We start from the raw sequence: 14,609 nt of genomic DNA, 5'->3' as shown, positions 1-14,609 counted from the left end.
GGCTGCGGATCGAACCCAGGCCTCGAGCATGGTAGGCGAGCACTCTACCGCTGAGTCACAACCCAGCCCCTCATGAGTGCTTTTTAAAATGTTTTATTTCAATGAGCATTCAGATGATGGTCCTGCACATTGTAATCGGTGGATAGATCTCTCATACTCCTTTTCCAGTCCCCCATTAGTCCCTCTTTTGATATTTGTAAAGGTATTGGGTGATCAGTTCTGAAGGAATCCCATAGATTTTGCTTGTTACATTTTTGTGGTGGCATTTTAACATTTATTTTTGTCACCTGCGTTTCTTGTAAATTGGTAATGAGAAAGGTTTTTTTACATTCAGATCTCCCACTTTCCCTTCTTCATCTTTGTTATTTGTTTTGAAAAAATATTTTGCAAGTAGTAGTGTTGTGATGTACATAAAGTCTGATTTCTTCTGATTTTAGCAGTCATTGTTAATTCTTTTCTAGGTCCTTTATGTCATCAGGAGTTGTATCCTTTTTCTTCATCAGTACTTGTGAGATATAATTTTTATTTTAAAAAATGAATAAATGCTCAAATCTTCATTCACTAGCTTCAAAAGGTATATTAATTCCCAGCAATCCTCAGGGGTGAAGAATGAGTTATCTCTCTTTGTTTTCTTTTAATTATCATTGTGAGTGCATTTAAATAGTTTTGATGCATTTCAGTTCTCTTTTGTGCTCAAAATGTTTGACCAGTGGGTGCTACCTCAAGTTGATTTCGGAATCCTTTTGAACAGAATCTTAGTAAATGCTGATAGTAACTTTGATTTCAGGTGTGATATATCTTGTAAGATTTCCTTCCTAGACTAAAAAATCAGCCAGTTTTTTAAGGAATCCTGTTTACTTTTTTAGAGAAGGATAATACAGACTATAGTGATACTCATTATTTGTAGACCTTTTCAGTATGGAGCTGGTGAAAAGTATAAAAAGTACACACACATGCATACACAAACAAATATATTTTCACAAGTTCATTCTTATTCAAATTTAGGATTATAGTGTTTTTATTTAGTTGATCTTATATTTATCATATTTTTTTCATCTGAAAATTCTGGTTGGTTCCTAATGCAAAATAATGATTCATTTGCTTTATTCTAAGAAAGAGTCTCAGAATCAAAGTATACTACTTTATCTTCCCAGTTCTTAACTGTTTTAAGCTATTTCCCATTAAAGATACAAATTACTAACTTTTACAAGGCCCAAAATAATTTTTTCAATATGTAATGGTTATGCCATCATGTGGCTCCACTGTTAATTTGTTGTACTTGGTTCACTAGTTTTAGTAATTGCTTAAAATATTTTTCTGCATATAAAGTATTTACATGGTTCAAAAAAATCACTTTTTTTCCAAAGTTTGACTTTTATCCTTGCCCTTTTCTCTCTTCTGTCTGTTGCTATTTGGGTAGATTTTAAAATTTTAGTTTTTAGTTGATCTTTTCATTTTTTTAAACAAAGTTACATAATAGTTGTGCCTATGCATGTATGTAATTTCTCACTCTTTTCATAGATTCTTACCTATTCAACATTTTTATATACCTTGCTTTATTTATTTATGTATTTTTTTACTTAACAGTATGCTATTGACATTTAATAGGAGTATATCTATACAGACAGTATTTGCTCCTTTTAATAATTCCATTGTGTTTCATTGTATGGATGTACCACCAAATCACTTAAAACAGTCCCATTAATGGTGAACATTTAGATTGGTCTTGGTCTTCTGTTACAGGAATACAATTGTGTTCAATCTTTTATACATGTCTTTACATGAAGTTTCTAGTTTATATTTGAAATAGAATTATTGAAGTGGTGTAGCAGTGTGTAATTTTGCTAGCTAGTGCTAAATGTCTCTCTCTGGGGGTTGATTTTTGCATTGTTTTAAGTAGCGTGAGAATACCAATTTCTCCAGCTTCACCAACAAACTTACATGTTGTAAGGGAGGTTGAGCATTTATGAAAGACATTTTTATAGAAATTCTTGCACATGTACTTCTGTCCATGTGTATATAAAAGTCATTATCATTGTGATCAATATAACCATTTTCGGTTTTCCCAACTAGTCATTTGTAGTGTGTTTCTTATTTTCTCGTGGAACCTATTTATAGTAACCTATTTGTGTGTGTGTGTGTGTGTGTGTGTGTGTGTGTGTGTGTGTGTATGTAATGGTTGAAATCGTACTGTAACTGAAGTTATGGTGCATCATGATTGTAATAACTTGGATGGGCCTAAGTTACTTTTAAAATGATTTTGAGGGGAAATGTGTTGTAATTTTTCTCTATTAGTTTGTAAGCCTTCCTAACCAAGGTTCTTCATCTGAACCACAGAATATAGAAATTACTTGATTTTACCAAGAATGTTTCATCAAGAATACCATTTTCCATAGGAAAGCAGGTATTTCTTGTGGTTATGCTCAAGACGTGGCCTTAAGACTAGTTGAGAAAGGCTCTACCTTGGGAAGAACTGTTTTTCTCCCTGCACTTGATATGTCTGCCTCAACACACTGATTGAGACGTCTCTCACTTACCTCCTTTATTGGTACCTTTTGGCAAGATGAATTAGAGGGTGGCAACTGTTTTAGATTCTCTTACATTGTAATTTTATCAATTGCTTACTTAAGGACATTCATGAATCTGTTTGACTAGTAGTTTTTACTTCATGGAGACAGATCAGTTGCTTTAGAAGTGTAACTATGAAACTTATTGGAGTCTGACCATTTTTGTGATATTTAATTCTGCAGTATTTCAGTTGATCATACTATAGATGGTTAGTATATATTTTTTATTGCCTCCTTCATAATTTAATACTTTTTCTAGATAGCATTTATGGTTTTGAACTTCTATGGTCTTTGCCCCTAAGGAATTTTTTTCCCTGGAGACCATGGTATTAGCAGAGAGAGAGGGTGTGTGTGTGTGTGTGTGTGTGTGTGTGTGTGTGTGTGTGTTTTAAGAGGTCAAGAAGTGGGGAATTCTTTTGTAGGTGGAGGTGTTTTATGGAAGTTGGAGTCGGATTCACTGATGTAGGAATTTCCTAAGCAAACAAGTGAAATGGTATTATATACATTGTAAACAGGATCAACTTGTGTATATTGCAGTGTGGGTGGTTGGCCTGTTGGAGTAGAACATTTGGGGTTCCACAGGAGACGAAATGGAGACAAGGCTAGGGTTTGAGGATAAGGGCCTTGGAAGCCTTATCAAATGATTTTTTACCCCCATTTTCAAAGTAGTACATTGATACTTTTTTAAAAAAGATAATTATATGTTAATTATTATTTTTTTTAAATAACTTGACATTAGAGGAAGACATGGGTAGAAAGAGGAAGTGGCCAGAGGCCACAAACAAATGATGAAGTCTCACTGTGCTTAGAAAGTTTCTCCTTGCAGTGTGATTAAACCGGTGCCTTCAAAACATCAGTCCTTTGATGTTTACTTTAAAATATATTTTAATTTTTGGCACAAAAGTGTAGGTATTTATGTGTTATGAACAGTGTGGCATTTCAGTATACATATGTAATTTGTGATTATCAGATCAGGGTAATTGGTATATCTGTCATCTCAGATTTCTTTGTGTTGGGAATGTTAAAATCATCTTTCCTAGCAATCCTCTGATGTCAGTTCTACTTTGTATTTATATATACAAACACAGATAACCTCTTAAGCCTTAGCACCTGTGGTATGTTTGACAGTGCCAATGTCTTAAAATTGTCTTGCTTTAACTAAAAACAAACTATCTAGAAACTTTAGTTTTGTTTTTGTCATACAGTTTTAAACTTAGCCTTAAAAATGGTTGATTAGTTTGTTTTTAAGAAGAAAGTAAGTCTTTTCTGGAAGACTTTAAATTCATGTTTCTTCAAGCCTTCTATGGTAAAAGATCACTTTTTAAAAAAAATCTAATCCATCATAGGTAATCTTTCTGTAAATACAATAAAATAAGTTGTCAGAGAAATGCAATTTTAATTCTAAAGATTTTTTTTTAAAAAAACAATGGACTTAAAACTACCCAGTCAAAATGCTGTGACTTGTGTATTCATAGACTGTGTTCTTCCAGCATCTCAGGATTAAATACAGTTTGTGGCATGATCTGCTGTTTCAGGACTGCATACTAGCTCCAGAGTGGCCTCTTCTCTCCTTTTGTTCTTATCTCTCACCTCCTCATATGTGCTTTTAAAGTAAAATTCATTTTAGAGTATTGACTATACTAATTTTTTAGTTCCATCTGGTTACTTAGCTTTGCTTGCAGATAGAAGAGTATTAAGCCATGTGATAAAAATTAAATTGTTTAGGGCTGGAGTTGTGGTTCAGTGGTCTGCCTAGCATGCATGAGGCATGGGGTTTGATCTTCAGTACCACATAAAAATAAAATAAAGATATTGTGTCCACCTAAAACTAAAAAAATTAAACATTTATTTCAGGTTGCTGAGTATCTCAACGTTTTACTGAGTAGAGTTGCTGTGTTGCCTACATTAATTGTTAAGAAAGATTGGGAGGATTTGAAATAAAAATTCTGTTTATGTAAAATTGCAGTTATTAAAATTTGTGAGATAGTCTTTGAGGGGTAAAAAGATGGACCCAGTGAGAGAAAAAAAAAACAAAACATTGTTTATTAAAGCAAAGTAACACTTGAAGTAACCTGTAAAACTTAAGCTAATTACTGTGCCATAGACCTAATACAAGGATGAATTAATTGTCCATGTCTAATGAAATGAGACACGAGTTTCAGTGAAAAGGGAGAGTCCATTTTATTATTAAATGCCCTTAATGAGCCTTTTAAAATTAAGTCTTGATTGGATTGCAGTCAGTTTAAGGAATATTTGAGCACCTTGTTGTATAAAACCAAACTTTTATTATTTTAGAGGAATCAGTTCTGTGTTAACAGAATTGGTAGTGGGATGTTACTTAATGTGTATATCATTATGCTGTATTATTTGATTTTCTTTTTCAAATCCTTAACAAGGAACTTCAGTTGAAAAATGGGTATTTTTTTTAGTCGTGATTCACAACAAATTATGCATTTTTGTGAGCCTCATGAGCCATCCTATTCTATCCCAGCTCTATCCTATTCTATCCTAACTTTCAGTTAAGAAAGACTATTATTGTTGTTCTGTTCTTTTTTTTTCTTTTAAAGCATCATCATTTTGCTTGTAAAGCACATGTGATTGCTAACTCTTGATTTTAAAGACATGTTTAATTTCTAGTATTTGTACATTTTTTGGTGCTGGGGGTTGAATCCCAAGGCTTTTTGCGTGCTTAAGCATGCACTCTACCACTGAACCGCTTCCCACCCTTCCTTTATTTTTAAATCAGTTCATCATGGAGCCAGGATGATACCACAACTTGTGGGTTTAAAAAATTAAAACTGTGACCCCCAGATTATAGAAATTCTTTATTTTGCTATTCATATTTTTGATCCTATCTTTTTCTCCATGTCCCTCCCTTCTTTCCCTTCCATCCTCCTCTTCTTCCCCCCTGACCTCTTGTTTGGTACTGGGATTGAACCACAGATTGAACCCAGGGTTACTCTATCTCTTAGCTACACCTCCATCACTCTTTTTATTTTGAGACATGACCTCATTATGTCCCTGAAGCTGACCTCAAACTTTGAATCCTCTTGCCTCAGCCTTCCAAGTCACTAGGTAACAGGCATGTGCCACCATGTTTAGCTGTATTTTCAGTTCTTAAAAACAAGACTTAAATAGAAATTATAGTAGATAGCAATATTTTTAAAAGGACAGTGTACATTTTTAAATTTGGGGTTTTTGCTGAATTAAAATGCCTATAATGTACTCTAAAAATACCAGAATAATTATTTCATAGAAAATATTGTTTAACAATCTAATGTGAAGAAAGTTTTGTATAACTTCACCTTTATGACTAACTAATGAGATTTATTTCTTAATGGTAACTTGTGTTCATTTATGAATCACTGAAAAATAAATGAGTAATCTGAATTCACCATGGATGTTTAAATGTGTAATATGAACAAGTGTTTAACAGCAACATGTTTTAAACATTTAGGATTTAAAAAACGTAACTTTAAAAGAAGTCATAAGTACTAAAAGTAAATGTAAAAATGTCTTTTATAAAGTAAAAACAATTTTTTCTGAATTACAAAAGCATTTCATATTTAATATAGAAAAAATTAAATAGTATTTGTTATTTTTCTTAAAAACTATAATCTTCCCCTAATATAGGTTATTGTTACTTATATATTTTGAGATCACATGCATTTTTGAAGATAGTGCAATGACTTTCTGTGTACCCTTTACCTGGATTTGCCATGTTTTGCTTAAGAATATTTTATTTCCATAAAACTCTCATGCTTTATTTACTTATTTTTAAATTTTTTATTCTTTTCAGTTATTCATGATATTAGAGTGTATCTTGACATACACATATGTAGTATAACTTTCCATTCTTGGGGTTGTACATGATGCTATCACACTTTTTAATGGCTCTAAATTAGTACTTAATTGTATATATTGAGGTATATTGTATATTGAGGTTTTTAAAATAATTTTACTACTAAAATGTGAAGATCAATTTACAGAAGTACAATTGGTTAGTTGAAAGGCATTATCAAAATTGCCTTGTAATGCTATTTGAAATAATGAGCCTTTTCATCAGGATTACAAAATGACAACATGTTGTGTTACTTGCATGCTTTTGGTTAACAGGGACATATCTTTTAATTATTATTTATTGGATATTTACTTTGGGTGTTGCCAGTTCATTGTTACCACTCCTAAACCCCCACTTTGTATTTTCTTTTACTTCTCATTTAAAAAAAAAAGGGCACATATATATGTATACAACTGCATAACAACTTTGAGAGCAATACAATGACTTCCTATATACCCTTGAGCTAGATTTGCCATATTTTAACATTTCGTACTATTTTGGGCACACATATGTTGCAGTTTTATCTTTTGCTGATATTTGTGTGTACCTCCCAAACTGAACTTGTGACACTTTCATAGTTATTCATGGACACCTACAGAACAGGCCCCCCCCCCCTCCTCTAGTTATCCAACTGCTTTTGTTCACAGCTGAGATAGAACAAGAGGAGACATTACCTTCTTGCTTCAGGTCTTATATTGTAAACAAGTATTTCTTTCTAGGTCTATTTAGTGCCATATATTTTTGCATTGTTGTGCTTAGATAAAAGATCACTTTAAAAAACAAATCTAATCCATCGTATTCCTTTCTAGGTCTATTTAGTGCCATATATTTTTTGTATTGTTGTGCTATGGTATGAATAGCAAAATAAAAGAATTTCAATAATCTGGGGGTCCTAGTGTTTCAATGAGCAAAAAGACTGCTGTACATTGTAGAGAAAATAATTATGTCAGAGAAGGTTAGTTCAGGTGTGAGATATATAGGGCTGTTAGCTGTTTAATTAGTATTGATGAATGAGCAGTTTGTATTAAGAGAGAGATGTTTGTGAAGAGAAACATACATAAGAGAGAGTTATGTACTGATGGGTTAGTGAAAATGTGACCAGAGGTTTGTGGGAGCCTAACCCTGTATTTTCTCTAAGGATAGTGGTAACAGTGAGCATTGACCTTGCATGTCTATGCATGTGTGTGCCTGCACATGTGTGTTTAAAATGTTTATTACATTTTGTTTGCTGAACTGAGAATAAATTGTAGACATAATGATACTTCATCCTTAAGGACAGTTTCTTACATAATCAAGGTACATCTATCATTCTGAAATTTAATATTGTTGACAATAATATTGTTACTTGATAAACATTCTAAATTTAGGTATCTTCAGTTTTCATTCATTGTAATTTTTTTTTATACCCAGAATTCATTCCAAATCACTCATTGTATTTATTTGTTGTATCCCTTAGTCTGTATTTGGAAATAGTTCCACAACCTTTCTTGATTGGGTTTGTCTTGTATTTTTCTCCTGAGTTGAATCAGGAAGTATTATTTTGGTGTTCTTTGTACATCATGTTTTAGAGCATGTTTTAGAGATGGTATCGGTTTCCCCTATTTTTGGTATTGTTAACTTTCATCAGTTGGTTAGTTAGTATCAGCCATATTTTGGTAAAAATAAAGGGAACCTTTTTTCTTTTTAAATTTATAACTCATCTAAAGAGAAATACTTTGAAACTTGGTAAATATTCTTTTCCCAACAGATTTTTGCCACATGGTTTTAGGTTTGTTAATTTTTAACTGTCACTGCCTTTGCAAACATTCTGTCATAATGAAGATATTCCAAGTAATTCCCTTGCCTTTGTCGATTTTAGAATTTATATCTCCTGTCTGATCTCTGCCCTGATCTTCAGGTTGCTTATTTTTTCCCCCTCATTTGTTTGTTAGTTGGTGGTGGTAGCAACAATGATATTGATAATGTTCTTGTTAAAGTCTATAAAACACTGAGCTGTGATAAAGGCACTACTTAAATGCATGTGAATTAACCCATTTAATTCTCAAACTACCCTGTAAGGTAGCTGCTCTAGTTATCCTTATTTTATAGCTAAGGAAATGGATGGCAAATAACCTCTCGGCTAAGGCATTGCTTAGGCACCATATAAGTCATGTGTTCAGTAACAGTTGGGTCTTCTTAGTCTGGTCTTCTCTGCTTCTCTGAGCTCTCACCTTTAAGATTCCTTGAACGCACAAATGCTTTCACTGTTCCCTCTGCAGGTAATACTCTTCCCCTGAGAGCTTTGTGACTTGATCCCTCTCTTCATTGCAAACTTGAGTTCTCTCTATGTGTCCAAAGACTGCATCACCCATCGGCCCAGAGAACAGTGGACCTTGAGGCCTTTGCACTGCTCTTTTGCCCTTTGCCTCTGTATTTTTCATTTTATTATTCAGTATCTCTGGTGTGCTCTAAATCTGTTATATATCTGCCACCCTTACCCAGGAGTCATGCTTCTTGAGAGCAGAGTTGTCTTTTGATAGCTACTTTGTCTACTTGCCAGGCGGTTGCTGCTCAGCAATTCTGTGTTGAGGGAGCAATAATGTGACTTTTAATTCTGTTTAGTTATTTTGCATGAAGAGATTATCAATTGAATAACTGAAAACTTTATTTTATTGTGTTTTGTGATTTTTGTCTTTAATGTCATGCATGACCGTGTTTTCCATTAGTTTACAGATATTTGCCATTCGGTAGTGTCAGTTTAATTTATTCAATTGAATCTTAAATCCTTTTAGAAATTACTTAATTCTATAGGGTAGGATTAGAAATTCTACTCACATTCTCAATTATATACTTTTAAAAAGAATTTTAATGACAAAATTTTAAATTGCTTTTGATAATTGTATAGTTAACTTTTTACATTATATGAAAAATACACATTTTTCCAGTACCTCTGTGTTGTCTATCCTATCTGCTCACCTCCTAAGAATTGAGCCATTCTTATTCCTTATATTTGCATTTTCCACTTGGAATATTTTTCTTCCTTTCAAGATTTTAAAAAGTAAGTGTGTGTGTGTGTGTGTGTGTGTGTGTGTGTGAGAGAGAGAGAGAGAGAGAGAGAGAGACAGACAAAATGGTTCTTGGAGTACAACTTAGGATGACAGAATACAAACAAGTAAATGAACAGGACAGTTTCAGACAGTGGCCAGTGCTTTGAAAAGAATAATATCTGATAATAGTAAATGTGGTCTGGGTAGAGTGCTTATTTAGCTAGGGTGTCCAAATAAAGACCCTCTGAGGCTGTGTGCAGTGACACATACCTTTAACCCCAGTAACTTGGAAGCTGAGGCAGGAGAATCATAAGTTCAATGCCAGCTTCAGCAACTTGGCAAGACCCTGTGTCAAAAATAAAGGACGAGGGAAGTAGCTCAGTGGTGAAGTGCCCTTGGGTTCTTATTGCCCCCAATATCCACCCTCCCCTTAAAAATTAAAGTTTCTCTGGGGGGCAGTGACATCTAATTTGAGATTGGATGAGAGGTCACTATGGGAAGATCTGAAGTAAGTCTCTGTTCAGTTCCTTCCCTGTAGGCATGGTCAGGAGTTTGAATTTTATTGGGAGACAACTATGGAGTTATTTGAGGGTTTGAAGCAGAGGAATGACATGGTGTTTATCTTCTTTTAAAGAGCAGTTATCTTGGAATAATGGGGGAATGGATTAGACATAGAGGAAGGGGATCCATTACTAGACTATTGCAGTTGCTGAGGTGGAGATGATGGCCAGGACTAAGAAGGAGTCTTGCTGAAGGTTCTAATTCAGCGCTTTGAAACTACTTTAGGCTTTACTAAGCTACTTTTGCTGGGTTTCCTGTTGATTATATTGTTCGCTTTTATTTTCTTTCTAGGTTGTAGTCTCCAGGAGTAATAATTTATATTCCTGATTTCCTCAGTGAAATTTGGACATAATTGATGCCTGTTCAAAAAATTTTCTTACCATAGAATTTTAACCAATTTTGTATTTTCTGAAGTGTGGGAGTATCAAATGATGCTGAAGAAATATCTGTTACAAAGAACTGAATTTGACTTAAATTATTGGGGGGTGGGGGAGCCAAAAAGGACTTTGTAAGTTACTTAAATAAAGTTAAAATTTGAAACCTGAAAGTAAAATTGATTGCCAACCTAAGGATAGGATGTAAGTAACATTTTGCAAAGAAAGTTGGTAACCATATTAGTTTTTAAAGTCATACCCACATAGAGTTTTGATCTTCATGAAGTATGAATGTTTTTGCCTATCTTCAAAATATGTAGGTTTTTTACACTCTAGCTTTTAATTGAAACCTGCAAAGTAAAGTGAAAATAGTTTTCAATCAAGTGGTTGGAATATTTGGTAGTACTTGCTAATATTTTTTGTTGGTAATAGATGTCATTTAATAGCAGGAATTTTTAAATTACATATTAAATTTTAAGCAGGTTTTGGGACAAACCTTTAAATATTCAACGCTCAATAGATAGTGTGAATTCCAATGTGTTCTTTCCTTCATTTACTTACCATATATCCTGCCCAGTATTTGCATATACAAGCTTATTTGGTCATCACGAGATCAAGTCCACAGATGTTTTTTGAATGTTTTTAACATTAAAAAGTAAAAAAAAAAAAAAAAAAAAAAAAAAAAGCCAAGGCATTGAGGCAGAGTTATTATTTAGACAATAGTTGTTTAATGAGCTGCTCATATATACAAGAGAAGAGAATGGGCCTGATTGCTTAAATTCTGATGTTTGAAAAAGCATTTTTCCGGATCTTGTAAATTTGCATATCTAATTGCTATGTAATCAAAACTAAGTGAACTGTAGCTACTTGAAACTTTAAAATGAAAGGCAATCATCTTTTCAGGGAGGAGGGGGAACCCCTTACATGCAAGCTATCCTGAGTATTAGCATTATAGTCTTGTGTTTAATTATAGGTGTCTTACTGAGCAGTAAATTTATGCTTGTGTTATTAAGAAGTGAATGTGACCCTGAAACACCAGCTCAGCTTTGTGGTAAGAGAGCATTGGCTTTGAGAGAAGTTAGCATCCTTTGTGTATTTGGTGATAAGGGATTGTGCCAGAATGGTTGTTAATTACCTGCTTTATTTGATATGGAAAATAGTAGTTACACACTTTTCTTCCCACTAGTGACAGCACTCAATTAAAACTTGTATTAAACAGCTCTAATATGCTCAGTTATCTGTTCAGAAGACATAAGGTAAAGAGAATTAACTTTAATTTTTTCAGCTGTTTGTTGGCAACTTTGTTTTTTGTAAAGCCTTTGGGGAAAACAAACTTTACCAAAAGATGTGTCCTTGAAGCTTTTCTAGTATAGATCTTGAGTATTTTATTTATTTCTTGTTGCCTTACAAAAGAGTTGTTAAGAAAGAAAAAGTAAAGATTCTTAAATGTCATTTGAAAGTTTTATAGCCACTAATTATCAGTAAAGATTCTTTTTAGATTTATCTCATTTGAACTTCTAAGTCTTACCCAGGTTTAAAACTGGTTTTTAATTTGCATTAATGTTGTACCAGTAAGTGCTTCTTAATCATTTTCTCTCTGTGAGGACAGATAACCAGTCTGGGACCAATAAGATTAAATATTCTATATAGTTGTTTGGATAAAACTTTACCTGTAATTTCTTAAGAACTCCTGAAATGTTTACTCTTTTTAAGTTTTGGTGTTTAAAAAAGAAGCTTTATTGTAGTTGCTGTCTTAAGAAATTTTTCTATTTTTAGTGATTGTTTATTGCATTTAGGGGTGAACTTAATTTATGTAGTTACTATTTAAACTTCTAACTTTTATATATGATTTCAATAATTTTCTCTGACCTGTTAAAGTTTATTACTTTTGAATGCAAGAACTTTTATTAAAGTTCATTTTAAAAACATCACTCATTTTTCTTGGCTTTCTAAAAGTTGTGTTTTCTAGCATTTTGAGGAAAAAGGTTTTACATTTTAATAAATTTTATCAAAGTTAGCAGAGAGCTATTTCAGTTATTCTTGTGAGATTTACCCAGCTTGGTTGACATTTCAATTGTTCAGCAATTTAATGCACTTATTTTTATTAAAGAATTACTTATGAAAATATAGGGGTCAGCCAGTGAAATCTGAGTGTACATTTGAGTTCTATGGTTAAAGAAAAGTTTCTTTACTTTGTACAGAACATCTGTAACTGCAGGAAGTTTCATTGTACAAATGAGGAATAATGCTCTTGTATATCACATGATTTGTGATCTTAAATAGTCAACCTGTGTAACCTATTTTTTAGATATTATTTTGACCATGTTTTTTAAATCTTGGGCAATATTTTCAGACAAAATAACTGTTTTCTACAACATCAATCCCATAACACATCCACATCTCCATTCAAGCACTTGGTATTTTCTGTAGTGGACTCCAGGGTTGTGTAAAAGAAATGAATGTACTTTCAGTAATTTCTGTAAAAGCCCAGTACCTGACACATTGTAGCCACTTGAGAATGCTAAATTAATGTAACCCTTTGTGTTTTATATTTGAGTTAATCACTGGAACTATTTGGTATATAATTTTGAATTCGTTTTACTATTTTCATATATAATTGTAATTCTTTCAACATTACCCACCTTCACTCTTCCCTTTGCTGTCTCTGCTGTTAGCATTGTTCTTTAATATGTGTATGTTTCTATCCCCTGTGATCCAAAACCACATTGCTGTATAGCAAGGACTAAACTGAAGGGCTCATTCAGTTCTGGGATGATTTAAGGCCAAAATGGTCAGGAAGTTGATTATAAGAATGGGTATTGAGTATTGAAACCAGTCTTGTGTGAGTAATCTGGACCTTAAGTGGGCTACATCACCTGTGAATAGGTATGCCTACCATCTAGAAAATGTTCCTGGTGGTTGGAGGAAGGAGTGAATATGTTCTAACTAAACTGGGGACATGCTGCCTCATGGTTTGAATACTAAGCTTTTGATGCTCATATGAAAGAAAGATGTTTGAATTGTTAAATAAGAACTTGAGAGCTTCTGCTTTCTGTACCAAATGAGTAAATTTCTGACAGTGGGTTCTGCAGGGAGGAACTGGAGAGAAACCAAGCAGAATCCAGGTTGAGATAAAGGACAGGGTCAGTATAGCAAATGCTTGTTTATCTGGTTTGTGACATGTAGCACAGTAAGTGACACTGATTCCAACTGGGCAGACCTCTCCTGTGTTTTGCAGAAAGGGGAAAAGAAAGCAAAAGGAAAGGGAATTCCCAAATCCTAACTGATTACACATGTCTAGAATGGATATAAAGCATTTCAACTAAAAATGTGACATAGAGACCAGATAGTGCTGGCACCGAAGAAACGAGAGTTTGCATTTCTCAAACAGTTACGTTTGCTGGAAACAAAACAAGCAAAGCAAACAATACAAAATCTTTAAATGAAGAATAACAGAATCTGGAATTAGTACACAGTTCAGAATTAAACCCTGAAAATGAATCACTTCTCAAAAGAAAAATAACAGTTATCTCTACTTTTTGGAACTAAGAGACTTTTTTTTGTGTGTGTGTGTGTGTGTGTGTGTGGTGGTGGTGGTGGTGGTGGTGGTGGTGGTGGTTGCTGAGGATCAAACCCAGGGCCTTGTGCATGTGAGGAAAGTACTCTACCAACTGAGCTATATCCCCAGCCCAAGACATTTTTATAAAATCAACTGTTTTAACAATTCTCATAATGTAGGACAAAATATGAAGAAATATTTAATCCTAGCAAAGAAATAGATGTTAAAAACAACCAGATGGAAATTTTAAAACAAAAAAAAAATACAAAAAAAAAAAAAAGAAAAAATTTACTGCTTAGGACAGAGTATGGATATTTGAAGATAGGGCAATAAAAATTTCCCATTGTAGAGAACAGAGGGGGGACAAGTGTTTTTAAAATGGGAAGCATGTCAAATGGTCTAATGTATTTGGAGTCCAAGAAAGAAGAGAATAAGAAAAAGTAAAGAAGAAATAATGGCTGAGAATTTCACACTTATGGTGAAAGACATAAATGTACAGATTCAAGATACCCAACAAGTAGCAAGCAGAATGAACAAAAAAATTGATTCATACATCAATGCCACACACATCGAGACATATCACAATAAAACTGTTGAGCACTAAAGATTCCAGGACCAATTTAGAACCGCAAGAGACAATGAAACGATTAATTTATGACTTTTTATCAGAAAGTAGAGAGG

At 33.4% G+C, this 14,609-nt stretch overlaps 1 protein-coding gene across 6 annotated transcripts in view; it reads left to right on the top strand.

The window, feature by feature from the left end:
- Qki (QKI, KH domain containing RNA binding) overlaps nt 1–14,609 on the top strand; it is a 136,829-nt gene that overhangs the window by 63,965 nt on the left and 58,255 nt on the right. The window lies entirely within an intron of this gene.

The sequence above is a fragment of the Urocitellus parryii genome, chromosome 8 (genome assembly GCF_045843805.1).
Source record: "Urocitellus parryii isolate mUroPar1 chromosome 8, mUroPar1.hap1, whole genome shotgun sequence".
In the NCBI taxonomy this organism is placed as follows: domain Eukaryota; kingdom Metazoa; phylum Chordata; class Mammalia; order Rodentia; family Sciuridae; genus Urocitellus; species Urocitellus parryii.
The sequence above is the reverse complement of the archived record's forward strand: the minus strand, read 5'-3'. Positions and strand labels throughout refer to the sequence as shown.